We start from the raw sequence: 10,200 nt of genomic DNA on the forward strand, positions 1-10,200 counted from the left end.
GAAGAATGCTAGGGAATGGTGCACGATGTGCCCGTCTCCGGAGTCTGACCAGAAGACCGCCTCGTTTCCCTCTTTTTCGGAGTCGTTTTTTTGGGTCGCTGCATGGGATCCACTCCGTTGTCCTGTTTGTAAGGCAGAGCACAGGATCCGCGTCGCGAAAAGCGTATTCTTGGTCGTACTGATGGTGAGTTGACGCTGATCTTATATTCAGTAGTTCTTCTCGACTGTATGTGATGAAACCTAAGATGACCTGGGGTACTAATGTAAGAAATAACACGTAAAAAAACAAAAAACTGCATAGTTTCCTAGGAACGCGAAGCGAGGCGGCCATCTCTGTCGGCGCCGGAAGTTCACAACTAATTTACGACCGGGTGTGGGGGTGTCAAAACCGGCCCAGTGCCCTCCTCCCCCCTTTGCAGGGGGGAGAGGGTCTGGTTATTATCAGCTATTGTCAAGCTGATCTGACCCATTGTGATCCTCACAGGACAACCATGACACTTGTTAAAGGTACATTTGTGGAATTTCTTTCCTTCTAAATGCGTTTGAGCCAATCAGTTGTTTTGTGACAAGGTAGGGGTGGTATACAGAAGATAGCCATATTATGGCAAGAACAGCTCAAATGAGCAAAGAGAAACGATAGTCCAGAATGACTTTAAGTCATGAAGGTCAATCAATCCGGAAAATGTCAAGAACTTTAAAAGTTTCTTAAAAGTGCAGTCACAAAAACCATCAAGCGCTATGATGAAACTGGCTCTCATGAGGACCGCCACAGGAAAGAAAGACCCAGAGTTACCTCTGCTGCAGAGGATAAGTTCATTAGAGTTACCATCCTCAGATTGCAGCCCAAATAAATGCATCGCAGAGTTCAAGTAACAGACACATCTCAACATCAACTGTTCAGATGAGACTGTGTGAATCAGGCCTTCACGGTCGAATTGCTGCAAAGAAACCACTACTAAAGATCACCAATAAGAAGAAGAGACTTGCTTGGGCCAAGAAACGCAACCAATGAACATTAGACTGGTGGAAATCTGTCCTTTGGTCTGATGAGTCCAAATTTGAGATTTTTGGTTCCAACCGCCGTGTCTTTGTGAGATGCAGAGTAGGTGAACGGATGTTCTCCGCATGTGTGGTTCCCACCGTGAAGCATGGAGGAGGAGGTGTGATGGTGTGGGGGTGCTTTGCTGTTGACATTGTCTGTGATTTATTTAGAATTCAAGGCACACTTAACCAGCATGGTTACCACAGCATTCTGCAGCGATACGCCATCCCATCTGGTTTGTGCTTAGTGGGACTATCTTTTGTTTTTCAACAGGACATTGACCCAAAACAAACCTCCAGGCTGTGTAAGGGCTATTTGACCAAGAAGGAGAGTGATGGAGTGCTGCATCAGATGACCTGGCCTCCACAATCACCAGACCTCAACCCAATTGAAATGGTTTAGGAAGAGTTGGACCGCAGAGTGAAGGAAAAGCAGCCACCAAGTGCTCAGCATATGTGGTAACTCCTTCAAGACCGTTGGAAAAGCATTCCTCATGAAGATGGTTGAGAGAATGCCAAGAGTGTGCAAAGCGGTCATCAAGGCAAAGGGTGAAGAAGAAGATTCTTCTTTGAAGAATATAAAATATCAAATCTATTTTGATTTGTGTAACACCTTTTTGGTTACTACGTGATTCCGTAGGTGTTATTTCATAGTTTTTAATTTTTCACTATTATTCAACAATGTAGAAAATAGTACAAATAAAATCAAGAAAACCCCTTGAATGAGTAGGTGTTTCCAAAATGTTGACTGGTACTGTACCCATAAAGACTCGCTGCTGTAATCGCTGCCACATGTGATTCTAACACTCAGGGGTGTGAATACTTATGTAAATTAGATATTTCTAAGACATTTTCAATAATTTTACAAAATTTGTCATTATGTGGTATTTTGTGTAGATGGGTGAGATGTTTTCAATTCAGGCTGTAATACAATCCTTTTTAAAGTCACTGAAATCAATTATCTGTGAAATTCCAGAGTCTGGTGTTGTGTCTTTGGCATCATTAAAGGTGAATACTGTTATTGTATCAAATCAATTCTCTGTAATTATTATTACGTGATTAAACTAATCATGTCAATTTAATTACCTAGGAAGTCGGGGCACCACGGAAAATATTCAGATTACAAAGTTATAATTTTCCAAATATAACTCTTCAAATGTTTGAATATCTGATCAATTAGTCTTCTGTTAATTCATTATTCTTTACCTCACGTCAGTCTCATCTTGTCACGTTCTGACCTTTATTTCCTTTGTTTTGACATTATTTAGTATGATCAGGGCGTGAGTTGGGGTGGGCAGTCTATGTTTGTTTTTCTATGATTTTGGGATTTCTATGTTTCGGCCTAGTATAGTTCTCAATCAGAGGCAGGTGTCTCTGATTGAGAATCATACTTAGGTAGCCTGGGTTTCACTGTTTGTTTGTGGGTGTTTGTTTCCGTGTCCGTGTTTTTCACCACACGGGACTGTTTTGGTTTTAGTTCGTTTTAACGTTTATTGTTTTTGTATTCAGTTGTGTTCATGTTAAGTATTTCGTATTAAAAGAACCATGGACACTTACCACTCCGCGTATTGGTCCTCCGATCCTTCTCGCCTCTCCTCTTCAGATGAAGAGGAGGAAAACCCTTACACATCTGAACGTGGGTAAATTGTTGGTTATCTGGTCTGAGAGGTTCATCTCACTCTGGAGATTCGTCCACGTTGATCAGTGTTCTCGTACTAGATTTGCTACCTTTCCAGCTGCAGTCTGTTAGGCTGTCAACTAGGACTCACTTCTTCTTAAGTGATCAGTTAGTTCAGAGTTCATACCATTTCACGTGTAGTGCAAGCTCTCACGTTTCCGGGCCTGTAGGGTTGAAATTAGAATTAGCCCTTTTTAAACATGAGGACAAGTCCTCCCGTTATTGGGAACTTAAGTGACATTTGGTTATGGGGCTTTTTTAGAAATGTAGAAAAGGGGTTGGTTCATGATTTCCAACCAATGCCTATTCACTTGGGCGTGGCTACAGTTAACCTTTACAATGAAGGCTAATTCCCTCATTTTAAAAGGTTAACATCCCATTACATAATTTCGCAAATAGTTTCATCTTTACTCATTAATTTTATACAATAATTAGAAGCAAGCCTCATAACTGAGGAACCTGTATAAACAGAGTTATGGTAATGGGATTGGATTGTCTTTCATGAGGTCACAAACATAAAACAAAACGGACAATGTTGTAGCTGGCTTCTCCACCGACCGGTTACACATTCTCCATAATATGAGCATTGTTCTATTCTCAAATTCTGGGATGTAGTATAATTTGGCGGGAGTTTATTTGTTCTTCTGTGAAACTCTCTCTCTCTCTCCATACTGCATGGCCAGGGAGAGTCTCTTTACGGGATTTATGAAGTGGGGGTTAAGTTGTAAAACTGCCCACCCCCCCTCCCCTCCTAACAGGAGAGTCATGACACTGGCAAGATGTATTTATTGTCCATTTGAATATCAAAATAGGATGATAGTAGTGTAAATATCAACAGAAAGGATGATAGTAGTGTAAATATCAACAGAATGAATGATAGCAGTGTAAATATCAACAGAAATAGATGATAGCAGTGTAAATATCAACAGAAATGGATGATAGCAGTGTACATATCAACAGAAATGGATGATAGCAGTGTAAATATCAACAGAAAGGATGATAGTAGTGTAAATATCAACAGAAAGGATGATAGTAGAGTAAATATCAACAGAAAGGATGATAGTAGTGTAAATATCAACAGAAAGGATGATAGTAGAGTAAATATCAACAGAAAGGATGATAGTAGTGTAAATATCAACAGAAAGGATGATAGTAGAGTAAATATCAACAGAAAGGATGATAGAAGTGTAAATATCAACAGAAAGGATGATAGTAGAGTAAATATCAACAGAAAGGATGATAGTAGAGTAAATATCAACAGAAGGGATGATAGTAGTGTAAATATCAACAGAAAGGATGATAGCAGTGTAAATATCAACAGAAAGGATGATAGTAGAGTAAATATCAACAGAAAGGATGATAGTAGAGTAAATATCAACAAAAAGGATGATAGTAGAGTAAATATCAACAGAAAGGATGATAGTAGAGTAAATATCAACAGAAAGGATGATAGTAGTGTAAATATCAACAGAAAGGATGAGAGCAGTGTAAATATCAACAGAAAGGATGATAGTAGAGTAAATATCAACAGAAAGGATGATAGCAGTGTAAATATCAACAGAAAGGATGATAGTAGAGTAAATATCAACAGAAAGGATGATAGCAGTGTAAATATCAACAGAAAGGATGATAGTAGAGTAAATGTCAACAGAAAGGATGATAGTAGAGTAAATATCAACAGAAAGGATGATAGCAGTGTAAATATCAACAGAAAGGATGATAGTAGAGTAAATATCAACAGAAAGGATGATAGTAGAGTAAATATCAACAGAAAGGATGATAGTAGAGTAAATATCAACAGAAAGGATGATAGTAGAGTAAATATCAACAGAAAGGATGATAGTAGTGTAAATATCAACAGAAAGGATAATAGCAGTGTAAATATCAACAGAAAGGATGATAGTAGAGTAAATATCAACAGAAAGGATGATAGTAGGGTAAATATCAACAGAAAGGATGATAGCAGTGTAAATATCAACAGAAAGGATGATAGTAGAGTAAATATCAACAGAAAGGATGATAGTAGAGTAAATATCAACAGAAAGGATGATAGTAGAGTAAATATCAACAGAAAGGATGATAGTAGAGTAAATATCAACAGAAAGGATGATAGTAGAGTAAATATCAACAGAAAGGATGATAGTAGAGTAAATATCAACAGAAAGGATGATAGTAGTGTAAATATCTACAACGTCTTTTCCATTTCCACTCGTTAAACTGGGTCATCTCAGACGTTACCATCCATCCATCCAAACCTCTGGGTCATCTCAGACGTTACCATTCATCCAAACCTCTGGGTCATCTCAGACGTTACCATCCATCAATCCAAACCTCTGGGTCATCTCAGACGTTACCATTCATCCATCCAAACCTCTGGGTCATCTCAGACGTTACCATCCATCCATCCAAACCTCTGGGTCATCTCAGACGTTACCATTCATCCATCCAAACCTCTGGGTCATCTCAGACGTTACCATTCATCCAAACCTCTGGGTCATCTCAGACGTTACCATTCATTCATCCAAACCTCTGGGTCATCTCAGACGTTACCATTCATCCAAACCTCTGGGTCATCTCAGACGTTACCATTCATCCAAACCTCTGGGTCATCTCATCGTTACCATTCATCCATCCAAACCTCTGGGTCATCTCAGACGTTACCATTCATTCATCCAAACCTCTGGGTCATCTCAGACGTTACCATTCATCCAAACCTCTGGGTCATCTCAGACGTTACCATTCATCCATCCAAACCTCTGGGTCATCTCAGACGTTACCATTCATCCAAACCTCTGGGTCATCTCAGACGTTACCATCCATCCATCCAAACCTCTGGGTCATCTCAGACGTTACCATTCATCCAAACCTCTGGGTCATCTCAGACGTTACCATTCATCCATCCAAACCTCTGGGTCATCTCAGACGTTACCATTCATCCAAACCTCTGGGTCATCTCAGACGTTACCATCCATCCAAACCTCTGGGTCATCTCAGACGTTACCATCCATCCATCCAAACCTCTGGGTCATCTCAGACGTTACCATTCATCCAAACCTCTGGGTCATCTCAGACGTTACCATTCATCCATCCAAACCTCTGGGTCATCTCAGACGTTACCATTCATCCATCCAAACCTCTGGGTCATCTCAGACGTTACCATCCATCCAAACCTCTGGGTCATCTCAGACGTTACCATTCATCCAAACCTCTGGGTCATCTCAGACGTTACCATTCATCCAAACCTCTGGGTCATCTCAGACGTTACCATTCATCCATCCAAACCTCTGGGTCATCTCAGACGTTACCATTCATCCAAACCTCTGGGTCATCTCAGACGTTACCATCCATCCAAACCTCTGGGTCATCTCAGACGTTACCATTCATCCAAGCCATCCAAACCTCTGGGTCATCTCAGACGTTACCATCCATCCATCCAAACCTCTGGGTCATCTCAGACGTTACCATTCATCCATCCAAACCTCTGGGTCATCTCAGACGTTACCATTCATCCATCCAAACCTCTGGGTCATCTCAGACGTTACCATTCATCCATCCAAACCTCTGGGTCATCTCAGACGTTACCATTCATCCATCCAAACCTCTGGGTCATCTCAGACGCGGACTTCAGGCATTCAGACGTTACCATTCATCCAAGCCATCCAAACCTCTGGGTCATCTCAGACGCGGTCAGACTTCAGGCATTCAGACGTTACCATTCATCCAAGCCATCCAAACCTCTGGGTCATCTCAGACGCGGTCAGACTTCAGGCATTCAGACGTTACCATTCATCCAAGCCATCCAAACCTCTGAACATAACCACTGATTTCCTACATGAAAAAAATAAACAAAATATAATGCTGTCCTTGTCAGTCTGAAGAGTCTAAATGCTGTCCTTGTCAGTCTGAAGAGTCTAAACGCTGTCCTTGTCAGGCTGAAGAGTCTAAACGCTGTCCTTGTCAGACTGAAGAGTCTAAACGCTGTCCTTGTCAGGCTGAAGAGTCTAAATGCTGTCCTTGTCAGGCTGAAGAGTCTAAATGCTGTCCTTGTCAGACTGAAGAGTCTAAATGCTGTTCTTGTCAGGCTGAAGAGTCTAAACGCTGTCCTTGTCAGGCTGAAGAGTCTAAACGCTGTCCTTGTCAGACTGAAGAGTCTAAATGCTGTCCTTGTCAGACTGAAGAGTCTAAACGCTGTCCTTGTCAGGCTGAAGAGTCTAAACGCTGTCCTTGTCAGACTGAAGAGTCTAAACGCTGTCCTTGTCAGGCTGAAGAGTCTAAATGCTGTCCTTGTCAGGCTGAAGAGTCTAAATGCTGTCCTTGTCAGACTGAAGAGTCTAAATGCTGTTCTTGTCAGGCTGAAGAGTCTAAACGCTGTCCTTGTCAGGCTGAAGAGTCTAAACGCTGTCCTTGTCAGACTGAAGAGTCTAAATGCTGTCCTTGTCAGACTGAAGAGTCTAAACGCTGTCCTTGTCAGGCTGAAGAGTCTAAACGCTGTCCTTGTCAGACTGAAGAGTCTAAACGCTGTCCTTGTCAGGCTGAAGAGTCTAAATGCTGTCCTTGTCAGGCTGAAGAGTCTAAATGCTGTCCTTGTCAGACTGAAGAGTCTAAATGCTGTTCTTGTCAGGCTGAAGAGTCTAAACGCTGTCCTTGTCAGGCTGAAGAGTCTAAACGCTGTCCTTGTCAGGCTGAAGAGTCTAAATGCTGTCCTTGTCAGACTGAAGAGTCTAAATGCTGTCCTTGTCAGGCTGAAGAGTCTAAACGCTGTCCTTGTCAGACTGAAGAGTCTAAACGCTGTCCTTGTCAGGCTGAAGAGTCTAAATGCTGTCCTTGTCAGGCTGAAGAGTCTAAATGCTGTCCTTGTCAGACTGAAGAGTCTAAATGCTGTTCTTGTCAGGCTGAAGAGTCTAAACGCTGTCCTTGTCAGGCTGAAGAGTCTAAACGCTGTCCTTGTCAGGCTGAAGAGTCTAAATGCTGTCCTTGTCAGACTGAAGAGTCTAAATGCTGTCCTTGTCAGGCTGAAGAGTCTAAATGCTGTCCTTGTCAGGCTGAAGAGTCTAAATGCTGTCCTTGTCAGACTGAAGACTCTAAACGCTGTCCTTGTCAGGCTGAAGAGTCTAAATGCTGTCCTTGTCAGGCTGAAGAGTCTAAACGCTGTCCTTGTCAGACTGAAGACTCTAAACGCTGTCCTTGTCAGACTGAAGAGTCTAAATGCTGTCCTTGTCAGACTGAAGTCTAAACTCAGACTAAGACGCTGTCCTTGTCAGACTGAAGAGTCTAAATGCTGTCCTTGTCAGACTGAAGACTCTAAATGCTGTCCTTGTCAGACTGAAGAGTCTAAATGCTGTCCTTGTCAGGCTGAAGAGTCTAAACGCTGTCCTTGTCAGGCTGAAGAGTCTAAATGCTGTCCTTGTCAGACTGAAGAGTCTAAATGCTGTCCTTGTCAGGCTGAAGAGTCTAAATGCTGTCCGTGTCAGACTGAAGAGTCTAAATGCTGTCCTTGTCAGACTGAAGAGTCTAAATGCTGTCCTTGTCAGTCTGAAGAGTCTAAATGCTGTCCTTGTCAGACTGAAGAGTCTAAATGCTGTTCTTGTCAGACTGAAGAGTCTAAATGCTGTCCTTGTCAGACTGAAGAGTCTAAATGCTGTCCTTGTCAGACTGAAGAGCCAGAAGAGCATGGCACACACACACACACACACACACCGTTTGGTCTGTTATCCCTGCCACCGTCCCCACAGGAGGCCTCTGTGTTATCCGTTTGGTCTGTTATCCCTGCCACCGTCCCCACAGGAGGCTTCTGTGTTATCCGTTTGGTCTGTTATCCCTGCCACCGTCCCCACAGGAGGCCTCTGTGTTATCCGTTTGGTCTGTTATCCCTGCCACCGTCCCCACAGGAGGCTTCTGTGTTATCCGTTTGGTCTGTTATCCCTGCCACCGTCCCCACAGGAGGCCTCTGTGTTATCCGTTTGGTCTGTTATCCCTGCCACCGTCCCCACAGGAGGCCTCTGTCCTCTTGCCAGGGCATCAGTGGAAGAATGTGTTCTTATTTTCCTGGTTAAATAAAATGTGATACACACACTTTACTTTCTTCAAAAAATGCTAATTTGATTTTGTGTGCTTCCATCTCTTCCCCATCCTCCTCTCTTGTCTCCCTTGATTCCCCCTGCTCCATCTCCCCTCCCCCTCTCCTCCCCTCCTCCCCACTCTCTCCAGACCCGCTCCATCTCCCTCCCCCTCTCCTCCCCTCATCCCCACTCTCCCCAGCCCCGCTCCATCTCCCCTCCCCCTCTCCTCCCCTCATCCCCACTCTCCCCCAGCCCCCCTCTATCTCCCTCCCCCGTCTCCCCCAGCCCCCCTCCATCTCCCCTCCCCCGTCTCCCCCAGCCCCCCTCCATCTCCCCCAGCCCCGCTCCATCTCCCTCCCCCTCTCCTCCCCACTGTCTCCTCCTCCCCCCTCTCCCTTAGTCCAGTTCCATCGCCCTCCCCCTCTCCCCCCCCCTCTCCCTCAGTCCAGTTCCATCTCCCTCCCCACTCTCCTCCACAGGAGGCTGCTGAGGGGAGAACGGCTCATAATAACGGCCAGAAGGGAGCAAATGGAATGTCATCAAACACCTAGAAACCATGGAAACCACGTGTTTTGATGTGTCTGATACCATTCCACTGATTCCGCTCCATTACCACGAGCCCGTCCTCCCCAATTAAGGTGTCACCAGCCTCCTGTGCTCTCCTCCCCCTCTCTCAGACCCCATATCTCCTCCCCCCACTCTCAGACCCCATATCTCCTCCCCCCTCTCTCAGACCCCATATCTCCTCCCCCCTCTCTCAGACCCCATATCTCCTACCCCCTCTCTCATACAAAATCTCCCAGTCCAGCACCATCTCCCTCTCCCTCTCTCCTCCTCCCCCCTCTCCCCCAGCCCAGCTCCAACTCCCTTCCCCCTCTCCCCCAGACCAGCTCCAACTCCCTCCCCCTCTCTCCTCCTCCTCCCCCCCTCTCCCCCAGCCCAGCTCCAACTCCCTTCCCCTCTCCCCTCCCCTCCTCCCCCAGCTCAAACTCTCCCCCATTAAAATCATCTGCATCTGACTGAGAAGCCATTCTAATTTTAATTAGCCTGACCCAAGAGGTTGTGAGGCAGAGAGAGGCTTTCATATCCACAGCTCCAATAACTAGCATGCCAACCAGCCAGCAAGTCAGTCAGCCAGACAGTTAGCCAGCCAGGCAGCCAGCAAGTCAGTCAGCCACCCAGTCAGTCAGCCTGCAAGCAGCAGCACTTACAACCAGAGGCCAACACACACATGTAATTCCATTAGCTAGATCCATCTCCACAATCTCTCTGTAGCACAAACAATATTTCCTATTTGTCCAAGGTGGACATTGCTAGTTGAGTACAGGGGCATTCTGGGAGCCTTTTGTCAAGTATTTAATCACTGAAATTACTACACACTTAGGACTCAGGAAACTGCTGATCTCAAAGTGGTACCCAGGC

This window comes from Oncorhynchus clarkii, unplaced genomic scaffold (genome assembly GCF_045791955.1).
Source record: "Oncorhynchus clarkii lewisi isolate Uvic-CL-2024 unplaced genomic scaffold, UVic_Ocla_1.0 unplaced_contig_13650_pilon_pilon, whole genome shotgun sequence".
NCBI classification, from domain to species: domain Eukaryota; kingdom Metazoa; phylum Chordata; class Actinopteri; order Salmoniformes; family Salmonidae; genus Oncorhynchus; species Oncorhynchus clarkii.